This window comes from Herpailurus yagouaroundi, unplaced genomic scaffold (genome assembly GCF_014898765.1).
Source record: "Herpailurus yagouaroundi ecotype Mexico unplaced genomic scaffold, PumYag 100, whole genome shotgun sequence".
NCBI classification, from domain to species: Eukaryota; Metazoa; Chordata; class Mammalia; order Carnivora; family Felidae; genus Herpailurus; species Herpailurus yagouaroundi.
In genome coordinates this window covers 35,196,950-35,224,038 of record NW_024412391.1, presented here as the reverse complement: position 1 = coordinate 35,224,038, position 27,089 = coordinate 35,196,950, and the positions used below count along the sequence as shown (strand labels likewise).

The following is a 27,089-nucleotide window of genomic DNA, read 5'->3' as shown; positions in this document are numbered from 1 at the left end:
ATGTCTATTTCATACGGAGGTTGGTGGTTTTGGAGACAAAGCCTAGTGCCAGTAGGGCTGCTGTGATTTCTGAGGTGGAAGTGTCCAACAGGGACTCTGTGGACAGAATATGAAACAGAGATAATCAAAGAGGTTGAGATACAAATGCATCTCTTAGTCTGTGAATGGCTCAGACCTCTTTTGATCCAGCAGGCACCAAGTTTTTGCTTACATTTCTTCTCCTGTCTTCATCCCTCGCTCAGTCATTATATGAGCACACAAGGCAGCAGGCAGAAATGGTGGTGAGGAGAGTAAGGGATTATGTATCTTTGGGGGAGGGCGGTAATAACAATGATCACAATAGCAACAATGGGAGTCATGATGGCTGTAAAGTACACTGTACAGGGTGGCTGTAAAGTCCTGAGGACTTTACAATGCCAACCCCTGTACCAGATATGTTGATTCTCAGTGTAATCATGCAAGGAAGCTGTCATTACTCCTTCCCTATAGAGGAGAAGCCACTGTCTGCCAGATTTTCAATAAATGCTCTGCGTCCCACAGATGGTATGTAGTAGACCATAGTAATGTATGATATTGCATTGTAACATATAGTAAATAGAATCCTTACCACAACTCTCATAAAGTGAGAGATGTCAACCAGATTAGTTCCTTGCTGCAAGTTGTGACCACGGTGGGGAGGCAGGGCTCCCAGGACAGTGTGCTCTATCTGTCCTAGCGAAGTCTCAGTACAAACACAGGGCTGGAAATGAAATGAGAAGTGGAAGTTAGACTGGTCAAGTTCCCAATCTGGGGGAGAGGTTTCCTGTATGGTGAGATCCAGATTTCCTCAGGATGTTCAAGCAACACACAGCATGAGAAAAAGGTAGGGCAAGGGCAATAGCATCAAAAGAAATTCATGGTTTGGTCCACTTGTTCTTGCTGTGAACTGCTGTTCCTATAGATTGCAATTCTGAGGCCCTAAAGAGGAAATTTCAGAAATGACCCCTTTGAGCATTATTTACTGGAAATTGGAGAGGAAAGTTTCCGTATCAAACACTGTTAGAGAGAGCTCTCTTGCTTCCGAGTTCCTCTTCTGCTCCATTCCTCAGATGCCAAATGCTGCCAGAGTTTCGGCAGTAGTTTTGCATGCAGTTGCAAGCTCTCATTTGGGTAATACAGGGGAGGGAGTTTAGCTTGATAGTGTGTTTTCCAACATGGCCAGGAGCATTCTAGACAAAGGCAATTATGATTAATGATTAAGCTAGTAGCTGAGTTAGAGTATACAACTTGGCCAAGGTCAAGTCTGGCATGAGGGGTGGCCTGGATGAGGCCATTTGAGGGCCAAGGTGGTGCAGATGAGTGGAAAGCCTCAGAAGAATCCAGGCAGAACCTTCTTACTTGGGGGCTGCAGAAGTGATCCCATGTAAAGGAGGCACAGGAGGCATGAAGGACTGATGAGGATCTGGGCCGATGTCCTCTCCACAAAGCCACTGTTCTGACTCTTCCTCTGGCCAGCCTGAGCTATTCTAGGGCCACCATTACTCCTGTAGGCTACTGTGTTCATTTCCTGTGGCTGCTGTAACAATGACCTCAAACTTGGTGGCTTACAACAGAAATTTACTCTCTCATGTTCTGGAGGCCAGGGAAGAACCCTTCCTCACCTCTTCCAGCTAGTAGTGGCTGTTGCCACTCCTTGGCCTCCTTGACCGTATCACTGCAATCTCTGCTCTGTGGTCACAGCCTCTCTTCCTCTTCATGTGCCTTCTCTCCAGTCTCTTATAAGGACACTTATTATTGGATTTGGATTCACCTGATAAATTCAGGATGACCGCATCTCAATATCTTTAACTTAACTTCTGCAAAGACCCTTTTTTGAAATAAGGTAACATCCACAGGTTCAGGGCATTAGGAAATGGAAAAATCTTTTCGGGGACCACCATGCAACCCATTATAGGTGCCAAGAGTCAGGGAACTATGAGGACCTATATCTTTGTTGTCTAAACACAATGCTTTTTGGTTTCTGTGTCACAAGTATTGCTTAGGCTTGAATTTGTGAGTGGTGTTCAGTGACAAGGCAAGTCAAACTTCAAGATGCCTTTTAGCCAAAGCTATTCTCCTGAGTGATCTCTAGGGGACTCCTATCTGTTGGGCGTCTCAGTCTAATCTTCTACAGATCCTCCTCTGCCTGTGCCCTTCAGCCTGTGGTGGGTAAATTAGACCCAACAACTACTAAGAATGCAAGGGACTTCAGAGGCCATCTGATTCACATGGGTTGCAAGTGTTTAGCACCAACTATAACCGACGCTACCCCAGACTCATGACAGATATGAAGTATCTCTTGTAATATCAGTCCAGCTAGAGCCTCAGACTTCTCAGGGCAGTCCTCAGAGTAGCCACGGCCATGGGTTAGACTTAACACAGGAAGTGGGTTAGGCTTAGCACAGGAAGTGAAATCCCTCTGTGATCTCTGACTCTAAACAAGCCTCATTTTTTGGATGAGGAAACTGAGGCCCAGAGAGGATGAGAGAATTGATAAAGGTGGTGCTCTATTCCCATATATCTCAACACTGCATTTCCCATTAAAAAAAAAAAAATCAGATTATCAACTTTCTAGGTTCCCAAATTAGGATTTTTTTTTAACCTTCATAATACCTATGTGTTGACCTGATTTTCTTCTTATTTGTTTTAACAGTTCCGTACCTCACACAGACACATGGAGCCTGTCACCCTCCCAACGTGACTGAGCACACACGGCACAGCCATTCTGCTTTGCAGCTTCTGACCCCGTCTGCTAGCTCATAGAAAATGAAGTTATATTAAATGGGATTTTAGAAAATCGTCACGGCCTAAAGTGAACATCATTTGTTGGGAAACAAACCATATGTTGACAATTTTACTTCTAATTCTTGGCTTGGGGACATTTGAGTTCTAGGGAGAAGAAGGGGAGCCCCTCGCCAGGCCTCACTGTGCCCCTGCCAGTGGGGTGCCTCACTCTGCCATTTCCTGGGAGCAGTTCCCACCCTGAGGCCCCGCAGCTGAGATGCTTACTTCCTCAGACATTTGAATTTGCCCTGTTTGGATCTGTTGTTAGGAAAGAGAGGCCCTAAGACATCATGTTCAACTCAGCTTCTTCCATAGTCCGTTGGTCTGCTACAGTCTGCGGGAAAACTGACAGCATGAGTTTGGGTAAGAGTTAAGAAGACAGGAGTGAACATTTCAAGGTTAGGGAAAAAAATGAAGAAATAAGGCTAGGATCAATCTTCAGCTTGGTCTGTTTGGTCCCAAGAGACTTTCCATTTGTCACAGTGGGGTGACGTAAACTTGATGGGGGATTTTAAGGAAGAAGGAACTACAATCTGCAGTTACCCAAGGGCCACAGAGAATCCTCCAGTTAAGCTTCACAACAGCCATCTGAGACTGTTGCTCTTGCCCCCATTTTATAGAACAGGAAACCAAGGGTAAGAAAGTTTGTTATTTGCTCAAGGTCAACTAGTAACTGGCAAGTGAAGGAATCAATCTCCAGTGTTGCCTTCTAATTAAGTAAGGTATATCAAGAAGGATCCATAATAATTATTGGGGCAAGTTTTCTTCACGAATATGACATGTCTCTAGGGGAAAACTCTGCAAGTAAATTCTACAGGGACAGTTATTGAGGAGAGGACATCATTCAAGGCTGAGAGCTGAGACAGAATACAAGATCTGACAGGACAAATTGTGTGATCACCTGTATTCCTTTCACCCCTAGACTGGAGCTCGCTGAATTCCCAAAGTCCTTCATGAGTCTTTCTACTAATCTGAACTTTGCAAACCTCACCGATGCTTGTTAGTTGCATTTTGGTTATATTTGAGTGACTGTTAGAGCTACCATACTGGATGCTTGGCAATATCTAAGATGGAAGAACTCATTTAACCCTCACAACAATACCAGGTGGATGATCGGTATTGTCATATCCATTCTACAAATTAGGGAGCTAATGCAGGAATTCACATAATTTGCCCCCAAAACAAATCCTGGGGCATAGTGGGATTTCCCTCAAGGCTGTGACTCTCCAGTGTGTTCTAGTTAATGCCTCTGGTTTGAAACTCCTCTAAGGACAGGAAGAGTGGCTTTGCTTTCGCTTGTTAGTTTCCCTTTCACTGGGGAAGATCATGTCATTAATGTGTGCCTTTCTCTGTTCCGTGCTGCCTTTGTTCCTTTAGTATCCACCGTCCTGACTCTTTCCATTTTGGTTTGGATTTCAACCAATTGAAACCTTATCTCTGATACTGTTAGCTGGGGGAGCAGCAAATGTTAATCCTCCAGGGGAAGTGTTTGAAGAAGGAGACTCTGGAAGGACAAAAGGCCTTTGAGACCCAGATGATCCTCTAATGATCCAGGTGATAGGGAAGGTGGTTTTGAGAGGAGAGATTGCCTCAGAGCGTCAGAACAGGTAGAGAAATTGTATGGTTTATGGACCTGCAGCAGCGTCACCACCTGGGAACTTGGCAGAAAGGCAGAATGTGGGGTCTGCCCTTTCAGAAGTCCCCAGGTGACTTGGGGGTACATTATAGTTTGGGAAGCACTGGTCTAGCTCATACTCTGCCTTCTTTGTCTGAACTCAGGGTGGAACTGAAAGGTAAATTCAAACCACCTTTTCCAGATGCTCAGGTGAGAGGGAACTTCATACAGGCAAGAGCAGCTGAAAATCAGAGCTAGGGCTGCCAGATGGAGCAGGCAGTTTGCAACACAGTTAACTGATTCTAAACCGAATAAATGGGCCAACCTCAACGTGTGGTGGCTGAGTTAGCGGAAATCTACCAGGTCAGATCTAATTCAAAATGTTTTAGTTTTAGATAAGTGATATCTAGTTTCTCCCCCATGAGGGCAAATGTAAAATAGCCTAAAATCTGTATTAGCAGTTGGAGAGCTGGCCAGATCCCTTTTCCTCTGGGAACCAATGCGTTCATTTCTCTCACGGCTCGGCTCATGAATTAACTATTTCCCCTGGAACTGAAATTGGAAGAACTTCCCTGAGCAAAAAGCAATTTCATTCCCCTCTGATTTTTTTCTAAGTGCAGGTTAACTTGAAGCTCAGCACTGCCCTGCTCTGCAATGCTCCAAGCTGACCTGTTCTCCTCCATAATGTCATCTTGCAGATAAATTGGAATCAGAGGGAAAAAGCAGCTCCAGAGCTTGGTGTTTTCTTAGCTTATTGTATTGTATTTTTGGCAAGTCTTTCAATCTTTAAGTGTTTACAACTTTCCCTAATATTACTTACCTCATTATCTCCTTTAAGGATGCCAAGTGAAGGTTAATGAGACGGTGAGGTGACTTTGATCTCCTGGGGAGAAAAAGAAAGCCTATAAATGTATCAAACACAGTGACTAGGTATAGACAAGATTTTAAAAAGACAAATCCTGAACACAGTCACCAATCTACATTAAACTTGCTGCTCCAATGGCGTGGCCATTGGCGTCATTCTGATACATAAGAGTGAGGGCTTGAAGGGCTGTGGGGGGCGGGGGCAGGGGGCGGAGGATCTCTAACAGCTGAGCCTTTTGTTTTGCCACAGCACACTTCATAATGAGCCCTGTTGGCTTCAGAATTACATCTCAAAACTTCAGTTCTTGTGTTTTGATCTTTGCTCACCTCTTCAAGTTCAATTTTTATCACTTCTGGTCTCTCCTTTGCTGTCATTTCTGCTCTCCAACATTACCTGTCTTCAGTGCACTTTCTTATGACATTTACTGTTCATTTTGCTCAGAATACTCTTCTTATCCTGTCTTCCAAACACCATCACCTGGTTAGTCTTCCTGATCCCTCACATCTCAGCTACCTCCTCTGGGAAGGCTCTCAGGGTCTTCTAAGCCTGAGTGGAGAGAGCCTCATGGGGTCCCATTGTAAACCCTTAAACCCTTTCTAGTAATTCCCTGTGTATTTATCTTTCTCTCCTAGACCAGTAGTTCTCAGCCTTTATTGGACATTTAGAATCATGTGGGGACATTTTAAAACTCAAAATATCCAGATCATACCCAGACTAATGAAATCACAATTTCTGGGAGTAGGATTTAGGTACCAGTATTTTTTAAAGCTCTCCCAGTGATTCTAGGGTATAAGTCAGCTTGAGAACCACTGTAATGGGTTGTAAACTCAGGAGACTGCAGACAGTCACGCCATAATGCCTGGTACATAATGGCACCCAGTAGAGCTCAGTGAATGAATGAGTGAATGAGATGTTGAGGTTGCAGCTTGGCAGACCTTGAACTTTGATTCCCAGGTCATTGTTGGAGGATCATTCTCTTAGGTACCTGAGGCCCTGAGATTCATCTTCAACAGAAACCAATTAATCTTATTTTCAGGAAATGTAAACTAAGTTAATCAGATACTTTTATCACCCTTCCTTTCCAGCTCCCAGCCATTAGCTCATTTTTTTTCTCAGTAAGGAAGCCTACATAGAAAGCAAAATTAAGAGTAGATATGGAAAGGGAAGGAAGCTGAAGGTCTTACAGGATGTTTTTTCAACTTTGTACTATATGGATTCCATGGACTGGATATTCTTGATATTTGAGATAATTTATCTGGAAGGGCTCTGAAAATCATAAGGAGGCATTGTTGTTATTATGACCGCATAATTTCTCTTATTCCTATAACAAATAGAAGGCCTTTATGATCGCACTAAACAACAGGTATATAAAGGGAAAAAGGGCCATTGCTACTTCTGTGGGATGAGTGTGCTAGAGAATCCTGAGCATGGGTCTTTTGCATGTCAGGTGATAAATCCAGGAACTCAGAGAAAGGAGTGCCATATAGCTATGTTACCTGCCACCCCCCTCACCCCCACTCTGGGTTGTGAGCACAGTCAGGGTGGAGGCTGTCCTACTCATCTGCCTTTGCTCAAGGCCTGACACAATTCCTGACATATAGTAATGATATCAACTCTCAAGATAAGATAGATCAGTTATGGTCCATTTGTTAGGTCAGATTCTTTGGGTTCCAGACACTAGAAAACCAGCTAAGCATAGAAGCATTTATTTATTTATTTATTTATTTATTTATTTATTTATTTATTTATTTATTTCAGTAGTTAAGAAAGTCAAAACCAACATCAGAAAAGAAAAACACAACTTAGAAGAAGAACCTTGGGAAGGCTGTGCCCAGGGTTCTTCTTAGGACTTGTGACTCTGGAAACTAGGGGCCCCTCGGTATCACTCACCTCTGCTTTTCTTGTCTGTTGTTGGGTTCCTTCTTTCTTCCTATAGGGTGGCTCAAGACATGTAATGGGCACAGGGGCAGGCAATGGCTCTGGACTCACATTTTCCAAATCTTCCCTCCAGAGAGGAAAGGCTGTCTCTCTTGAGCTTAATTCCGTGGGAAGGACTCTGACTGCCCAAGACAAAGAGGTTGCCATTGCCCACTCATTGGGGCAGAGTGTGGGAGCACACCTGTAAAAGGATGGGGGCAGGCTTCTCAAGGAAAGGAGATGTTCTCGGAACAGTACCACTTGCTGGTATGTGGTTCTACAGGGCTCCTTACTCCATCAGGTAATGTGTCCCAGTTATGAAAACAGATAGGATTAACAGGCTCTGTCTATTCATTGCAGATTTTTAAGAAAAGTACAAGAAGTTCTAAATGTCCCTCTGCAAGGCAACTACAATTACAATGAAGGAGAATACGCAACTTTTGCAAACCCTAGGCTGAAAGCTCATTTTTCTGGAAATCATTCTTTCGTGTTTCTACTAAAATTAGAACATTATCCCATAGTGCCCCAAATCTGGTAAGATATGATTATGATCTTAACTCTTGGCCTCAATGAAATAGCAAAATGGTGGAGAAGGCTACCCTGTCCTGGAAAGGGTCTATGCTAGCTACTCAGAGTTTGGCTGCTGCAAGGACTCTCACCCACTGACTGGGGCTCCCTGCAGGTCTGGGGCCTAAAGGGTCTGCATCTGAGGAAGCCTTCCTTTAACCAGAGTGCAGGTGCTGTTTAAATATTATTTGGTATCTCATTTAATAGGGGATGGGAGAGTGAGAACTTTGAACAAGTTTCTATTTCTTATTGTCCTGAAACTTCCACTTTATTGCAAGTAAAGACTCCAAGTTGGTCTCATCCAGAACAAGGAGGTCTTTGGCTAATCTAGAGCAGTAATGTTTCCACAGTTCTTTCTGATAGTACAAGGTTCCAGAAGCAAGGCAGAGTGCATTGGCTTCCCTCAAAGTGGAGAACTGAAATAAACCTCTCTCAAAAAGAAGCATCCTGTGGGAGTTGGGATAGCAGAGGAAGAAATAACAGGGCAGGGATGATGATCCTGAAGGTTTTCATGTTGCCTGTGAAAGTTGGGTCTGGTAAAATGATGTGAGGGACAGAGGTCACTGAATCCTGCTCTCATAAATGTGGGGACAACGCAGAGAAAACAGGTTTTCCAGGAATAGGTGAGAGCCAAGACAGGCCTGGGATGCTGGCATAAAAAGAACAAAGTAAGGCCCCAAAGAAAAAGAGACCTAGCATAGTTGTCAGTGGGCCAGTTGAGTGAAATCCCAGTGATAGTGGGGCAGATCACCAGGCTGGGAAAATGGGGCGGAGGCAGACTTCTTTCCATTGTCTCAATTGTCCTCTCTCAGGCTAGTGACCCAGGAAAACCCAATGACAGTAGCCTTTCTGCAGCAGGCTTTGCAGACAAAGTTCCCATACAAATTGCTACTGAGTGTCTGCCACATTTTAAATAGGGTTCTTTGGTGAAGCCAAAGTTCAAGGTAGCAAGAATTTTTTAAATTGCCGTTTAAAATAAACACTGTGTGGATGTTTTTGCCCTCTGCTAGCATAATTGCTCTCAGGGGGCAAATGATTTTTTGCTTAACCAAATGAATTAATAGATCTGTGGCTCTATAGAGGCAGCTCCACCTCCTACCACACAGACAGACATAGAGTTTGGAAACAGGGGACAGAAGATAGAAAGAAGTGAGTGGTTCTGCATGAAAATTGAGTTGAATTCAGAGTTTGTGTGGATAGAAAGAGGGAGGGAGTGAAGAAGAAAGAGAATCTGCTGGCTGGGAGGAGGCTGGTTCTTGAGGAGGCAGGGTTAGACAAGAGATGACCAGCAGGAAAACTGATGCTGGTTCTCTTGGTGGGAGGACTAGCTACAGAACTTCTAGAAACAGCACCCTTCAGTTGTCTCACTTTATTGAAAATATTACTACAAGAATAAGATGTTACAGTGTATACCCATTTGAAAACCATAAAGGCAAACATTATTTTTGGTTTTGATTGAAAAATATTCAATTTTCATGGGGCACCTGGGTGGCTCAGTCGGTTAAGCGTCCGACTTCAGCTCAGGTCATCATCTCACGGTTCATGGGTTCAAGCCCCACATCGGGCCCTGTGCTGACAACTCAGAGCCTGAAGCCTACTTTGGATTCTGTGTCTCCCTCGCTCTCTCTGCCCCTCCCCTGCTATTGCTCTGTCTGTGTCTCTCTCTCAAAAATAAACAAACATTAATTTTTTTTTAATATTCAATTTTTCATGTATACCCTTTGATGCTTTGCAATGGAATCCTGGCCCCGATCACTGCCCCAGGATCTGTGGTCAAAGTGATGGCACACACCTGTCTTGCATGGGGGGCGGGGGGGGGGGGGTGGGGGAAATTAGGAAAAAGGGGCTGTAGTCCATGTTTGGGTCTAGCAGGGTGAAGAGAAAGGGGCATCACCAAACAGAAAGATAAGGTGATGGAGGGGCAGGCACAGGAAATCAGAGCAAGTGAGCCCTGAGGAAATGTAGGGAGTGTGCTGATTTTCCCGCCACTGGGCAAGGGACTCTACTTAACTCTTTTCTTCCTTTTTATTAGTTTTTTTTTTTTTTAAATTCCAATCTCTCATAAAGGAAAAGTTTAAACATCTTGACATATTGAATGAAAGTCACTCTGACTTCCTGTATGCCCACCACATGGAATCAAGAATTATTAACATTTGACCATATTTGCTTTTTTCTTCTTTTCTGTGTATGACTTTGATTTTTACTATTTATTTTTATTATTTTCTTGTGGAGCTATTGGCACATACATTGCAGGACATCATGACACTTGAGCTCTAAAAACTTAAGCATGTGTTTCCTAAATATAAGCCATTATCACTCAACTATTAAAAGGAAGGGTCAGGGGTGCCTGAGTGGCTCAGTAGGTTAAGTGTCCAGCTCTTGATTTCAGCTCAGGTCATGATCTCATGGTTCATGAATTAGGGCCCCACATCGGGCTCTGCGCTGACAGCGCAGAGCCTTCTTGGGATTCTCTCTCTCCCTCTTTCTCTGCCTCTCTCTTTCTCCAACTCTCTCTCTCAGAAATAAATAAACTTGGGGTGCCTGGGTGACTCAACTGATTAAGAGTCAGACTTCAGCTCAGGTCATGATCTCACAGTTCATGACTTTGAGCCCCACATCAGGCTCTGTGCTGACAGCTCAGAACCTGGAGCCTGCTTCAAATTCTATGTCTCCCTCTCTCTCTCTGCCCTTCTTTAGCTTGTGCTCTTTCTTTCTCTCAAAAATAAACAAACATTAAACATTTTTTTAAAATAAATAAACAAGCTTAAATAAAAAAGGAAGGGTCAGCCCTAAGAGCAGGGGAACTCAGAGGTCACCAGGTGGCTGGTACCTGAGTTACAAAACAAGGAGCAGGGAAAAGGCCCCACTCCAGCTTCCAGGAAGTCTGGTGAACCAAGGAGATAAGCCTGCCACCCCTTGCCTGAGCCATTCCCAGCAGGTGTAGTTTGTAATGTGAACATGTCTTCCCAGAGATACCCATCCTTGCCACAGCGTTATCATGTCTTCCCTCCCTTCCTCCTTTCCTCCCCATGGCTGTTTTCCTGTGCTCTCTTTTCTTGACTCTGCTTCTTATTCTATTACTCCGTGAAGCATCTCCTTGTCATTGCCAGCCATGGGTTGGGTCACAGTTAGGGACACAGGAGTCATACAGGGCTGATGTATTTTGGGGGAAGGGGAGTAGGTGAGTGTGGCAGGGGACCAGAGGGAGTACTGCCTGTGAGGAAAAAAGGTCACAGGCACCATTTAGTCCCTCACACTGGCTAAGGGGGAACGTGATCTCGGACTGGCTGTGGTGGGTTGTCTGTCTGTCAGCCTGCTCTGCTGGGTTCTGTGTTTCCATCTGTGCATCCATCACTCTATTCTTTTTATGCCTCTGACACTATTCCTTTCCCTTCTTGTGTCTATCTCTTTCTCTTCCTTTCTGGCTCTCTCTGACTTTCATTCCTGTCTGTTTATGTGTGTAACCCAGCTCTTCCCTTTACCATTTTCTTCCTTTCTTTTCTTTCTTTCTTTCCTTTCATTTTCTTTTCTTTTCTTTTGCCTTGCACTTTTTAATGCAGAGATCTTACACATATTTTATGCATTCCTAAGTATTTTGTAGTTTTAAAATTTTTTTTTTATTTAAATTCAAGTTAGTTAACATACAATGTCCTTTACCATTTTTTCTACTCCATGTTCAGACGATGCTAAACTTAGAGAAGAAGCCTTTTGAAGCAGGGACAAGATATGCCACTCAACAGTATCTGCTCTTTTTTAGGGATGTTAGTATCCAGACATCTGAGAAGTGCTGTGGGGCCTTTGTAAAGGAAAGCAGTGTGTGGTTGTAAAGAATAATGTTGGCAATAACAAATAAGGACATAAGCCACTTTGTAATTTTGTTTGCTTCCATTTGGGTGTAAATGCTCATGGGATAAGTAGTTATCATTTCAATGGTCAGGATGCTTTATTTACCACACTGCTGTCTATCTCCCTGTGGCCTTCTTGGGAGGATGAAGTCTCCTCTGTGCCAATTAAGGAGTTAAGGAAGAGACAGGCACCGTATTTCTAGATTCCGGCAGAACAGGTCTGCTACTTATGAGCCTGAGGGCAGTGCAGAGTGCAGCCAGCCCCTCCTGGAATCTGCCAGAGCTGTGGTTCCAGCTGGTGTGAGGACATTTGCCAAAAAATTGGAAATTCCAATGGCATCTAAGCAGGTACATCTCCCAGAACAACCACTGGGCACCCTGTAATATGCCCACTCAAGTTCACGGCTCACTACAAAAACCCTCAAGCCTCTGGCTATTATTGCACTGGATATGGCTGGCATGTAGCCCCAGCTGATAAGCCGAGGGGCATAAAAAAAAATCAATAGCACTTTTTCTCCCCAGCATCATTTCATCCTCCTAATTGTCTCTAATGTAAACATATAATCATTTAGCCAGGCCACTTTTAAGTCAAGCACCAGGAGTAACAGGCGCCAATTGCAAGACAGCTACGCTGGGTTTGCTGCATTTGAATTCTGCATTAGACCGCCAAAATCTGATTTTCCTATTATTTAGAAGAAACCTCTAGGGGTTATTAAAGTTAGCTGCAAATAACGTTACAGACCCATCATCTTTACGTTCAATGCAAACATTATTTATTGGGAACCCATTATAGTTCTGCACCATGCTGGTCTGTGGTGGGGAGGATGTACAGATGGCTAAAGTTGGCCCCAGACATGAGACAGGGGACAGAATTGTGGAAAACTGAGCAGAATCGGGAAGGGAATTGGGAAGCCCTCTTGAAGGGGGTAGGATGATGTGAGCAGGGATGTGAGGAGCACAAAGGACTTGCGTGGGTGGAAAAGGGGAGCAAAAGGGAAGCCCAGAGGGAGACCGCTGACAGCCTGAACTGCTGCAGACTACAGCTGTTCCTGGAAGGGGAAAGTAAGAGCAGACAATAGTCTGGAGCTGTTTGGTGGGAGGCTGTGAAAGACTTTCTGGCAGTTTCTGGGTGTTTTCACTGTGTCATGGGAACCATTAAAATGTCCTCTGCTTCTTGCAAACCAGCAGGGACTGAGTTTATGTGGTGGGCTGACTTTTAGAAATAGGGATTCGGTTGTATGCTTATATTTGAGTAGACCATGCAGGGCTTGGAGGTCAGGGAGACTTTGGTTCCAATCCCAAACTCTGCACATTCAAAGAGAAATTAAACACGTCTGAGGACTGGGCTGCCCCCTCCGCCACACATTTTCTTTCCTTCTATCTTTTCTCTGTTTTTCTGCTACTTCTTGCCCCTCTTCCTCCTATGGAACATCAGCATCTCAGCTCCGCTCAGATGCCCAGCACTTGGCTGATTCTCTGCTAAGAATCCACTGCTGGAAAAGCATTGGGGAATGATGCAGAAGACGGGAGAGTCCTTAGGGGGCAGAGGAGGGTGTTCACGTCAGATGTTCCGCCGAAAATAACTTTAAAACCTCCTGTTAGACATTCCTGTCCTTTAAAATTACCTCCTGGCAAAATAGTCCCTGGACACCAGCCTCTCTTCTCCCTTCTCCCTTCATCCACTGCCTCTCTTCTTCCCTCCTCTTCTCTTTCCATTACAATAACTTCCTACTTATTAGGCAGAGCAATTCAACCTTGCCCCAATTCTTTTTTTTTCTTATTTTTTTTTAAGTTTATTCATTACTGAGAGACAGAGGGAGACAGAGCATGAGCAAGGGAGGGGCAGAGAGAGAGGGAGACACAGAATCCGAAGCAGGCTCCAGGCTCCGAGCTGTCAGCACAGAGCCCGACACGGGGCTCAAACCCACGAGCTGTGAGATCATGACCTGAGCCAAAGTCGGACGCTCAACTGACTGAGCCACCCAGGCGCACCAACCTTGCCCCAATTCTTAACTGCCATTTGTACCCAATCATCATGGTGAACGAATCAAGGATCTGTTCTCAGTGGCCATCTAGTGGCATCTTTTGCTGTTTGAGCACCCTTGAGAGGTAAAACAAAACAAAACAAAAACAAACAACAAACAAGCAAAACACCTGCACGGGATGCTTTAATTTAGACCCTTATGAAGATGATACTCAAATTTGAAGATAGAAAGAGTTAGTCCCTATTCTGTGATGAGAACCCTGTACAAGTTGATGTAATAACTATGGTTATATTTGATTAGTTCTAAAGGATATGCAAGAGGTTTTGATATAAATATCCAGACCTCACTTACTGTGTAACTAGTAATAACCCTTAACCAACAAGCCTAATGGCCTCGTTCTGGGGGAATCAGATCCATTTCTTTCTGTGCCTCATCATGGAGGAATATCCCCTACTTGCCTTTCCATAGGCCTTAGCTATTGCGTAATGCTGCTGCCCCTTGCCCCTGCTTCTGCTGCGTGTGGTGGCACTGCCAGCTGTGTCCTCTTGCAGGATTAGTGTTCCACATGCTCTGGTAACAAGAGCAGGAAGATTAACTTCCAACCCCAAACTGAGACCCTCATTGTGTTATTTCAAGGCACTGCTAACATCATTATATACCACCCTCTCCTTATTGTTGCAGATTTCGATGTTACGGTGCAATTACTGCATGCCAAATAGTATGTGGGTACGTGAGCTATAGGAACTTGATTTTGAGTCTTTGTTTATCCATTTGTAAAATGGTCATAATAACATTGACTTATGGTGCTGTAGTAATGATTAAATGCTCTCTATACTATGTAAATTGCTTGGAAACCAGTAAGTATTTACATATTTCTTTCCTACAAGTTCCTGCAAGTTTCCCTTTTCCACAAATGCTAAGTCATACTATCGATCACAATATGCATTTAGCAACAGAAGAATCAAGATAATAAACTAATGTTTGTCAAACATGTAACTCACATTATTATCGAAATCAGGATAAAAACTAGAAAAGAAGTGGGAGAACAAAGGAGCAGACCATTAAGGATATCTTTGAGAAAAAAACAATGAAATCATCACTCATCCAACTGGATTCTAGATCAGAGATTATCAACTGGAAACCTGGATAAAGTGAAATATAATACAGGCCTGGTTTTTTATTTTATTTTTAAAAGACTTTATTGTTTTTTTCTGAGCAGTTTTAGGTTCACAGAAGAATTTAGAAGGCACAGATATCCCACCCACACACATACACAGCTTCCCTTACCATCAACATCTTCCACCAGAGTGGCACATTTGTTACAATCAATGAACCTACAGTGATACATCACAATCAGCCAAAATCCATAGATTATATTAGGGTTCCTACTTGGTGTATATTCTGTGTGTTTAGACGAATGTGTAACGACATATACCCATCATTATAGTATCATTCAGATACGGCCTCTGTGCCCAGCCTAGTCATTTCCCCCTCCCCCAACCCCTAGCAAACACTGATATTTTTACTATCTCCATAGTTTTGCCTTTTCCAGAATGTCATAGTTGGAGTCATACAGCATATAGTCTTCAGATTGGCTTATTTCACTTAGTAATATGCATTAAATTTCCTCCATGTCTTCTCATAGCTTGATAGCTCCTTTTTAGCACTGAATAATATTCCATTGTCTGGATGTACCAGTTTTTTTTTATTTATTCACCTAGCAAAGTAAATCTTGGTTGCTTCCAAGTTTTGGCAATTATCAATAAACCTTCTATGAACATCTGTGTGCAGATTTTTGTACAGACCTAACTTTTCAGCTCCTTTGGGTAAATACCAAGGAGTGCCATTGCTGGTATTTTATGGTAGGAGTGGACAGAGTTTTGTAAGTTACCACCTAACTGTCTTCTAATGCGGCCCCACCATTTTGCATTCCCACCAGCAATGGATGAGAGTCCTGTTTTGCTGCACATCCTCACTAGCTTTTGATCCGGGCTGTGTTCTGGATTTTGGCCATTCTAATTGGTATATAATAAGTGTCTCATTGTTGTTTTAGTTTACATTTCCTTGATGATACATGATGTAGAACTTCTTTCCATATACTTATTTTCCCATCTGTGTATCTTCTTTGGTGAGATGTCTGTTAAAGTATTTGACCCATTTTTTTAACTGAGTTGTTTGTTTCTTTTTTTAATTTTTTTATTAAAAAAATTTTTTTTAAACGTTTATTTATTTTTGAGACAGAGAAAGACAGAGCATGAACGGGGGAGGGGCAGAGAGAGAGGGAGACACAGAATCTGACACAGGCTCCAGGCTCTGAGCTGTCAGCACAGAGCCCGACGCGGGGCTCAAACTCACGGACCGCGAGATCATGACCTGAGCCGAGGTCGGACGCTTAACCTACTGAGCCACCCAGGCGCCCCTGTTTCCTTATTATTGTGTTAAAAATTGTGTGTATACTTAGGATAGCAGTCCTTTAACAGATGAGTCTTTTGAAAATATTTTTTCCCAGCCTGTGGCTTGTTCTCTCATTTTCTTGACAGTGTCTTTCACTGAGCATAGTTAATTTTAATGAAGTCCACCTTATCAATTATTTCTTTCATGGATCATGACTTTGGCTTTGTAAAGGCCTTGTGTTTTCCCCTAGAAATTACTGGTTCTCTCTGAAGAAGGAAGGCTTTCCTGGCTCCTGTTATGTTGGTGACCAGGACATAGGATCTTTCTTGTTCCTCACCCAGGATCCCTTCTTTTTTTTTTTTTTTTTTTTTTTTTTTTAATTTTTAACGTTTATTTGTTTTTGAGACAGAGAGAGACAGAGCATGAACAGGGGAGGGGCAGAGAGAGAGGGAGACACAGAATCCGAAACAGGCTCCAGGCTCTGAGCAGTCAGCACAGAGCCCGACGCGGGGCTCGAACTCACGGACCACGAGATCATGACCTGAGCCGAAGTCAGACGCCCAACCGACTGAGCCACCCAGGCGCCCCCACCCAGGATCCCTTCTATGAGCCTTTCCAGAGATTGCTGGATAAACTCTGCATTTTTCATCATGTTTTCAATTTCAACATCTTTTTCCTAAAATGATGGTGGAAAGAGAACTCTGAACAAGCGAGTTTAAATTTAATCTGCCAGTTAGAAGTGAAGTGACCTTGGACAAGTGCCTGAATTTTCTGAGTCTCATTTTTCCGCAGTTTAGTAAGATGATACTTGTCCAATGTGAAGTCAGCAAGTACCTGATGTGAACTCACTAAACCTTAAACCCAATCAATAATTCCCAAGAACAACATCTACCTTGACCACACATATTTGACAAAAGGCCAATTTCTCATTTTATTCATTCAGTTCCTTCCCTGGTGCTCCTGTAACAATCTTGCATGCATGTGGGATCTGTGTCTTAAGTGTATGCATTTGATGTGAAGGGGTGTGTGTGTGTGTGTGTGTGTGTGTGTGTGTGTGTGTGTGTGTGTAAGGGGGAGTTTATTTGTGAGCAATGGTGAAACAGGACAGAGTTGTCCAGGGAACATTGTGTGTTGTTGCTGAAGTCCCTGTATGCTGCCACATTGTCACACACCCAATGTTTTTTTCTCTGGAGCTTGTCCCATGCCCTCCTTTGCTGTGGATACTCAAACACTTTGAACCACACATTCTAAATGGAGCCTTGGCAGGTGGGCAGCCACCTCCAAGATGAAACTTCTCATTTCAAACCCGAAAATATAATGTGTTGCAGTGTTAACAGTAGAAGCAGGAGACTTTCTAACTGAATTTTAAAATTCAGGCCAGGTCAGGTCTAGCAAGGTTTTCATCTCAAGTCTTTAGCAGGGAATATGTTTCGGTGTAATCACAGGCAGCCCAGGAATGCTGCAGACTTACCAGAGACCACAGTTTAAAGGTCTGGCGGGTGTGCCACTTGACTGACACACCACAGAGGAGTTCCTGTGACCACACTTTTTTTCTTTAGGGCACTCGTCTTGATTTGTACTTATACATTCATTAGTGTGACTTCATCTATCTTCCTTCTACACTACAAGCTCCAAGAGAATGGAGACTGTGCCTAGCACAATGCCTGGCACACAAGAGACGTTCTGTTGCAGAAAGGAAGAAAGTGGACATTTGCTCAGTATGCATTTAAAGTTAGAACCAACTGAATGTTAAATAGACAAGAAACAAATCATTATTGGATGATAGTGAGAAGACTCAAATGGAAAGAACATTAATATTTGCATAATTCAAATTTGCAAATTTCATACCAAGTCCTAGTTAACCATTCTCCCTTTATGTGGATTTTGAGTTTGTTTGGTGCTCCTGTAACAATCTTGCATGCATGTGGGATTTTTATATAAAATAAGAGAACAGGGCTGTGGATTTCAATATTTTTCAAGACACTAAGTAGAAGCTGCCCTTTTAAAATCAAAATATTTAATTATTTTGAAATATCTATTTTCTCAACTATAGCACAATTAAAGAGTGTTATTTTTATGTAGAAGGAAATGAAAATAAATGAAATATGGGCGTAAGCATGAACTGACCAGGAACCACCCAAAAATCAGAAAACTCGATGTAGGGAACAAAGGGTATGATTTGGGAAAGAAAAATCTCTTGAATCCATTGAATCCATGCTGAACTAGAAATCGAATAATGACAGAATAAAACCTCATTCACAAACATAAGAGCTATTAAGATAGATGGAAAAGGCAGGGTATAAAATCAGATACAATTCACTTGTGCCGAAAACAACCTTTAGTGGCAATGTTTCATACCGTGGTTAATATAAAATAAGACATTATTTGAAACAAAAAAAGAAAAAAAAAAAAGAAAGCTCACCTTATTACATCACATCAATAATGCATTTTCTAGAAACTCATCATGGTTCTTTCTATAAAGGCCAAATAATTCAGAGAAATCATCTTTCATGTCTGCTTCTGCATTCCTGCCTAGGAGGGTTCATTTCATTATTCTGTTTTGGTTCAACCTATAAAAATTCTCAAGGGGTTTCAATGCAGATGAATTCAGCCACTCTATGTAGCCACCTAAAATAATTCAGGACCAAAAGAAAAAGTAAAATAAACAACCTATTCCCATTTCTACTCTCAATCTCATCCTCATAACAAAGCACTTGTTGTTTTAGTTATCCAGATAATAAGCTCAATTCTTCCTTGAGTTTTGCCTTTAGAGAAATTACCCTAGACTATGCGTGTTCTTTTATTCTGTAATTATTAGCATTTACTATGTGCTGGGGGCTGCTGAGGGCGATCCAATAAATCCTTTGGACTTTGGTCTCTTTAACTGGAAAAGGAACATGATAATGCCTACCTCATGAAATCTTGGTTAGTATTCAATGAGAGAAAATAAATGAGATGCCCATGGCAGCATCTGCTACATGGAGGCTGGTTCATTCATTCTCTTATTTCATTACCTCTTTTGACAACAATAATTGATCACTCATTAAGGCTTTCCTCATAGGAACTTAGAAAACCTAGTGAGTGGGGAAAGACAAGAAAACAGAAAGTGATATGGGAATCATGAAATGATGTAGTTGTGCACGAGGCACCTGACCCACCAGGCAGCTTGTGATGGGTGAGGGAGGTTTTCCAGTAAAGGGGTTGTTGAGAAGTTGCCAGAAGGGGTGTGTGGGCAGGAGCAAATGCCCGAGGAAAGAATGAGCTTTGCTGTTTGTAGGGAACTGAAAGTCGATCTGTCCAGCCGTAGACTGCAGTAAAGGATATAGTAAGAGAGCTGACCTGTGGTAAGCAAGGGCCAAATCATGAAGAAAATTATACACCTTCGAATGTACTTTGGATTTGTATTATGAGGGCAACAGAGAGCATCTCTCTGTGTTGCTTTTTTTAAAAAAATAGCATTGTTTTTTTCCCCCAGATTGCATAAGTTATACCTGTCCATTAAATGAAAATACAGAAAGGCTTATAAGTGCAAATATAAGTGAAAGGCCCCCCACAGTCCTCTCGTTGTATCTATTGTTAATATTTTGGTGTAATATTATTCACAATTGAAGTAGTACATTTTATTTCTTTTTGTTGTTAGAAACATTGCGTATTATTGTAAAAAATTTTTTCAGATAATTAAAAACACAAATAAAACACACCCCAAATCCCTTCACATAACTATACTTTGCAGCTTAGTGTGTATTCATCTGAGTCGTCCCTGTGAGTCTCTCCATCTTGTTCTTGGTCTCTGTTTGTCAATCTCTGTTTTTTTTTATTTTTTTATTTTTTTTTATTTTTTTTTTTTTAATTTTTTTTTTCAACGTTTATTTATTTTTGGGACAGAGAGAGACAGAGCACGAACAGGGGAGGGGCAGAGAGAGAGGGAGACACAGAATCGGAAACAGGCTCCAGGCTCTGAGCCATCAGCCCAGAGCCCGACGCGGGGCTCGAACTCACGGACCGCGAGATCGTGACCTGGCTGAAGTCGGACGCTTAACCGACTGCGCCACCCAGGCGCCCCAGTCAATCTCTGTTTAATGTATCTTAATCTGTATGTTCCTTTTAATACACCAGGAGAGTATTTCCATATCAAAAAATTTCATGCATAGCATAATTAATAATAATGGAAGAAATTATTTTTGTACAATTTATTTATTTAAGTAAATTCCTATTGTGAACATTTATGCTTGTCCAAATTTCACTCAAATGACAGTACCATGATAAAATTTTCATAGCTAAACTTTTCACTAAAAGCTTTAGATTTTATTTAAAAACAGTTTTTTAAACATTTATTTGTTTTTGAGAGACAGAGAAAGACAAAGCACAAGCATGGAGTGGTAGAGAGAGAGGGAGATAAAGAATCTGAAGCAGGCTCCAAGCTCTGAGCTATCAGCACAGAGCCCGACACAGGCCTCAAACCCACAAAACTGTGAAATCATGACCTGAGTCGAAGTCGAACGCTTAACTGACTAAGCCACCCAGGCACCCCCAAAACTTTAGATTTTAGATCTCTAAAAATTCCCATGGAATAAAACATTCCCAGAGGCATTTAAGGTATTTAAAGATGTTGGTATATATGTTGCTAAACTTTCCACTTTAGAACAGTTCCAGTCTTTCTCCTAGTGGGTGTAATGTGTCAGTGCCCTACATCACCTCAACCACTGAGGATCATTCAGATTTTTAAACAATTGACAGTTTTATAGGTAAAGCAGGGTAACTCACTGCCAATTTGTATTCCTTTGCTTAATAACAAAGTTAAGCCATTTTCATGTATCAATTGATTAATTTTTTCTTTTCTTCCAAATTGTATGTTAAAAACTCTTTGGCATTTATTGTATTAATTCTTTCCTTATCTGATCCCATATCAAACATAGTTACCCTTTGTAGTTTATATTGAAAATACTTTTTGGTTGTTGGTAAATTATGTTCATGGATATTTCATTGCATAGAAGCTATAGCAAAAATTTTTCCAACATTTTGATAACAGAATCTATCAATCTTTCCCTCGATGGGTTCTGCTTCTGGCATTAGGCTTAGAAAGGCATCCCCCACTGCATGATTATATGAATATTACATGATTTATGCTGGAAATCAGATTTTTTATCCACATGGAATTTATATTTATGTAATATATGAAGTGGAGCTCTAATTGTTTCCTTTCTCCCCAAACACTTAGCCAAATGTCTCAACTCTACTCGCTTTTCTTGTATTGCATTTCTTTACATAACTTGATTTTCTTTTTGTCAGATTCATGTTGCCTCTCTAGCTATCCAAGTCTTCATTTAGGTCCTTCATCAGAGTTGAATCACTTGTTCAAATAAGTCCATGATAATTTTACTCTTTCCCTATTTAATTCCTATATCTTGTGGTCATTGAATATGGGATATTTTTCCATCTATTTCCTAATAGTTTATTTTTTGTTAATATACTTTTTATTCTTTGCTGAGTACCTTATTGAACATTTTCATGATTTTACAACATTTATTGGTTGACTTTTTTGAGTTATTTTCCTGATAACCAGTCATTATAAACTAATACTATATATTCTTTTCCTTTTTGTATTTGCTTCTGTTACTTCTTTTTTTGCACCAGTACTCCTGTTAGAATTTCCAAGCGTTCTTAAATATGTAAATGTGCTTATTTCCCTTTTTTTGTCATTTGCTGTTTTAACATCTATCAAAATGATCACCTGGCTTTCCCCCTTTCATCTATTGACATTGTTCAACATCTCTCAAACTGAGTTGTAAAGTACATTATTTCTAGTATTAAAAAAGGTTTTATGGGGGCGGCTGGCTGGCTCATTCAGTGGAGCATGCGATTCTCACTCGGGGTTGTGAGTTCAAGCCCCCATTGGGTGTAAAGATTACTTAACAAAATAAAAATCTAAAAGAAAGAAAGAAAGAAAAAAGGTTTTATGTTCAACCAAGTTTGGAAAGAGTGAAAACAATTTCTCCTTGTATATGAACAAATTAAGGCTGTGAGGATACTTGTGGGCTGGAAATTTCTCTGACTTTGTTTAATTCAGCTATACCCCCTTTTTCTTATTCCACCAGACATTTGAGATATGTTCAGCTAATTGAGGATATTACTAGAAATTCCAATATTAATCATTGAATTTCTGAAATTTATAGTGCTGAACTAAATTTTCTATTTTATTTAGGATTTGTGAATTAACACTTACAAATGAGCATGCAATGGGTTTTGTTTTTTCCCTTTGTGTGTTATTTCTATTAGAGTTAGGTATCAGGATTATTCTAGCTTTCTAATATTAATAAGGAAGCTTTATGTCTGTTTATAAGATCAAAAGGGGTTTAAATAGCCAAGAAAGTATCTTTTCGTTAAGATCTGAACAAACATGACTGAGAAGTAGCTCCCTTGGGGCCAGCAGCTTTTATGTTTTGACAGCTTCATCTTTTTCTTCCATGATTATTGTTTAGTTCAGAATTTTTTCCTCATCTTGCTTTAATTTGGTTTCTTATTTTTCCTAAAAGGTCATCAATAGTCATGAAAATTTCAGTTTCTCTGCAAAATATTTATTTCTTGAATTCAGAGATATGATCAATTACAAGTATCACCAGCTTTATATCAGCCTCTCAGGGAAAAAAAATCTTATTAAATTAGATAAAAAACTAATTTACTAATTAACAATGGCATACATTTAAATATACAATTGCAAAGTACTTTCTTTGGTATCTCAAAGTTTAGTATGTGATTCTTTTTTCTCATTAACAGTCAAAAGGTTCTAATGAAAAATTTTTGCCTATGAGCAACTGATTGTGTAATATACCATGAAGATACTGTGGTGTTTTGTTTTTGTTTATGTTTTTTTTTTTTTTTTTTACAGTCCAAGTGCTTGAATTTGAATAATGTATCACATTTAGGTTTAACAGTAAAATTTAAGTAATATCAAATAATGTTAAAGTTTCTATCTCTACTTCTTGTTTGATAAACGGTTTGTTTTGCTTCTTTCCTTTAATTGAATAATGTCTAGTAGTTAGTTAAATAGTTTCTACTGAAAGTCAGTCAGTAACTTTTGACAAATATAATTCATTTCCTAAGTGATTAGCTTCTGCATGAACAGGTCATTCCAACACATTTGAGTATTGAAATGTGGCTGATATATTTGGAGATACCCAATGACCAAAACAAAGATAAAAGCATACATTAATAAGTAATATCATAAACTCAAAACTTAGGTTTTAAAAGACTACCAGTATTGACAAACCTTTGTCAAGGGTAATAAAGGCAAGAAAGAAAGAAGGCGCACATTCCTAACATTGAGAAGGACAAAAGAACATCAATACAAGACCTAAAGTTACTGACAAGGTGATGATACAAAATAATGAACAACTTTACACTAATAAATTTGATCACTCAGATGAAATGGAAAAACTCCTTGAAAAATAAACCCAAAAGATTCATCTAAAATTGCATAATATTAAGTAGAAAAGGTGAATAGTTCCATCTCTCACACAGAAATTGAATCTATAATTAAAAGCCTTTTTTTCAGAGAAATCTCCAGGCCCTAATGGCTTCAGTGACAAACATTTAAAAAGAAATAAAACTAATATTATCTAAGTGCTTTCAGAAAACGTAGGATGAAGGAACATATCAAAACCTGTTTTATGAGGCCAAACCCTGATAATAAAACAGCAGGCATTAAAAGAAAGGAAAACAGGGGCGCCTGGGTGGCGCAGTCGGTTAAGCGTCCGACTTCAGCCAGGTCACGATCTCGCGGTCTGTGAGTTCGAGCCCCGCGTCAGGCTCTGGGCTGATGGCTCAGAGCCTGGAGCCTGTTTCCGATTCTGTGCCTCCCTCTCTCTCTGCCCCTCCCCCATTCATGCTCTGTCTCTCTCTGTCCCAAAAATAAATAAACGTTGAAAAAAAATTTTTTTTTAAAGAAAGGAAAACAGTAAAGAAAAACTGGGAAAATGGCAAAAAAAAAAAAAAAAGGAAAGGAAAATGATAGACCAATATCTATTATGTACACAGATGGAAAAATTCTTAACAAAATATTAGGAAATTAAATCAAGAAATGTATAAAAAGAATAACACATTATGACCAATGGGCTTTATCCCAAGAATGCAAAGTTTGTTTAACATTTGAAAATCAATCAATGTAATTCATCATCTTAATAAAGAAGAAAAACCATCCAATCATCTCAGTACATACAGAAAAAGCATTAAACATCCATTTATGACAATACCTCTCAGCAAATTAGAAATAGAAGAAAGCTTTTTAAACTGATCAAGAATATCTACAAAATAATTGACACCTAACATACTTAGTGGTAAGAGACTGAATACCTTCTCCCTAAGTTTAGAAATAAGGCAAAGTTGCCACTCTCACTCCTCCTATTTAATATTGTACTGGGAGTCCAAGCTAGTGCAATAAGGCATAAAGATGAAACAAAAGGCATACAGAGAAAAGGAATAATTAAAATAATTTTTATTCATAGATGATATGGTTATATATGTAGGAAACTCTAAATGAATCTGTAAGAACAGCTGGAACAAATAAGGGAATATAGCAAGCACACAGGATACAAGTCAATATACAAAATTAATTGTATTTCTATGTATTAGCAACAAGCACCTGAAACACAAAATTTAAAAACCAATACCATTGGGGTGCCTGGGTGGCTCAGTCGGTGAAGTGTCTGACTTCAGCTCAGGTCATGATCTCATGGTTCATGGGTTTGAGCCCCATGTAGGGCTCTGTGCTGACAGCTTGGAGCCTGGAGCCTGTCTCACATTCTGGGTCTCCCTCTTACTCTCTGATTCTCCCCTGCTCATGCTCTGTCTGTCTCTCTCTCTCTCTCTTAAAAATAAATAAACATTAAAAAAAAAGTACCATTTGCAATAGAATAAAAAATTGAATATACTTACAAACAACATGTGAGACCTCTACACTAAAAACAGCAAACTACTGCAAAGAAAAATTCAAGGTGACTTGTACCCTGGACATATTTCTATTCCTATGTCAATAGCATGCTTTATTAATTATTACCATTTTACAATAAGATTTAATATCATATAATTAAAGATTTCTAAATTATTTTTCTTCAGTTGTCTTCTTTTTCAAGATTGTTTTGACTATTCTAGGTCCTTTATATTTTCTTATAAATATTAAAAATCAATTTGTTAATTCTTACCAAAATGCCAGAATTTCACATGGGATGGTATTGAATCTACTAGTCACTTTGGGAAAGATTCACGATTAAACAATAATGAATTCTGCAATACATTAATGTTGTATATTTTTGCAATTGTTGAGGTATTCTTCAGTTTCTCTCTACATTGTTCTGTAGGTTTCAGTGAAGGGCGTGCATTTTAGCTTTCTTTCATTCTCTCTTAATAACTCCTTTCTCCAACAATGAGATAATAAGCTCTCAAAATCCGTTACATATTTTACCTGCTTGATCAATTCCTCTGGATAGAATCAATCCCCCATCACCGCTACCACACTCCTCCCCCACAGAGATGACTTCGTCATGCTACTTGGGTGCTGACAATCGATGCTGGGTTTCTCTCTGCGCAAAGATCCTCTGTTCCCTGCTTGGGCTTTGACACCTCATGCCTGGCCAGCCTCATATATACGTGCCTTCCTCACTCTGCTTGGGCCCTGACATTTTATACCTTGATTCCCACACATGAAAATGTCTACCTCCCATTGTTGGGTTCTGATACTTAACATAGGGTCATCATCACCTAAAACACACACACACACACACACACACACACACACACACACACACACAGATGCCCTCCAGACCCTACCTGGACTCTGATAACCTGTGGAACTCCTTTCCCCTTTAAGCTTTCTCACCCTACTCAGCCTCAGTCCCTGCCACACTGTTCTCACATGGGGACACTCCACTAAATGGCTTTAATAGCTAATTGTTCTGGAAATGGAGAAAAAGGAAGAGAAGAGAACAAGATGTACTTTTTAATAAATTTATCTGTTGGGATAATTAGCCATTTAGAAAAGGACAACATTGATGTATCCTTCAACTGTGTACTAGCATAGACTCTAAATTAATTAGAAATTTAAATTTGAAAAGTGAAATTACATATACACTAGGAGAAAACATGAGCAAACTCCTCTATAGACTAGGAGTGTGGAATACATTCCTATGTGTGACTCAAATCCAGAAGCAACTTTCACATATGTAAAGTAAAAAAGACAAAAGGTCAACTGGGAAAAAAAAAACCACTGCTTATATCACTTCATGTATAAAAAGCTTCTAGAAATAGAGAAGAAAACTACCAATAAAACTTTGCAGGAATGGCTGATTCCAGGTCTGTGGCAGCAAACGTACAACATAAGCCCTGACATCTAAGTCTTGAAAGTCAGGAAGTTACTGAAAATCACTGGGGTCATATCAGAAGGACTCTAGAGCTGACTTTAATTGGCTTCCACTGGTCTCAAAAATGGGATAATTGAACCATTGATAAGGATAATAATGCAATGAGTTGAATCCTTTCAAACATGCTTAAATCCATGAGTTTATAGTTGACATTTTGAAAAGAAAAACAAACTTATGATCACCATTAGAAGATGAAATTGAACCCCTTCAATCTGAAAACTGGTAAACAAAGAAAAAGAATTTGTCCTGCACTTGCATACAAACTGTTAAGAATATAAATGTATACATACATATTCATATTCCATTAATGAAAGAATGTTCTTTATATGAGAATTCTAGCTGACAAATACAGAAGGAATGATAGAATTAGAAGTATCAACATTTCAGAACCCCTAATAAAAACTAGATCCAGGTAAAGAGTATCAAAGACTATGAAAATCATTTGGTGAAAAGCTAACAAAAAACTTCATAATGGACAGCTCAAGTTGACCACACTTGAATCTACTGATAAATTTTAACATAACACAAAAGAGAGACAATAATACTATGTGCCTCGTGATGTGATGTGAAAGGAAATACAAAATGCCAGCTATGAGATATTCTTGCCCAACATTGAACCTGAACCTATCAAGCCTCTAAGTACAACTGTACAGGAAACACAAGGGACAGAAAAGCATGTTAAACAAT

The 27,089-nt window shown here is 40.4% G+C and overlaps 1 protein-coding gene across 1 annotated transcript in view; it reads right to left on the bottom strand.

Annotated features, from left to right (window-relative positions):
• ELMO1 (engulfment and cell motility 1) overlaps positions 1-17,478 on the bottom strand; it is a 641,219-nt gene extending 623,741 nt beyond the window's left edge. The window contains exons 1-3 of the mRNA XM_040472227.1: positions 17,462-17,478; positions 5,238-5,300; positions 608-739 (exon numbers count right to left, since the gene is read on the bottom strand). The gene's annotated coding sequence lies outside the window, so the exon portion shown is untranslated. The remainder of the gene's footprint in view (positions 1-607; positions 740-5,237; positions 5,301-17,461) is intronic.
• Positions 17,479-27,089: the final 9,611 nt, after the last annotated feature.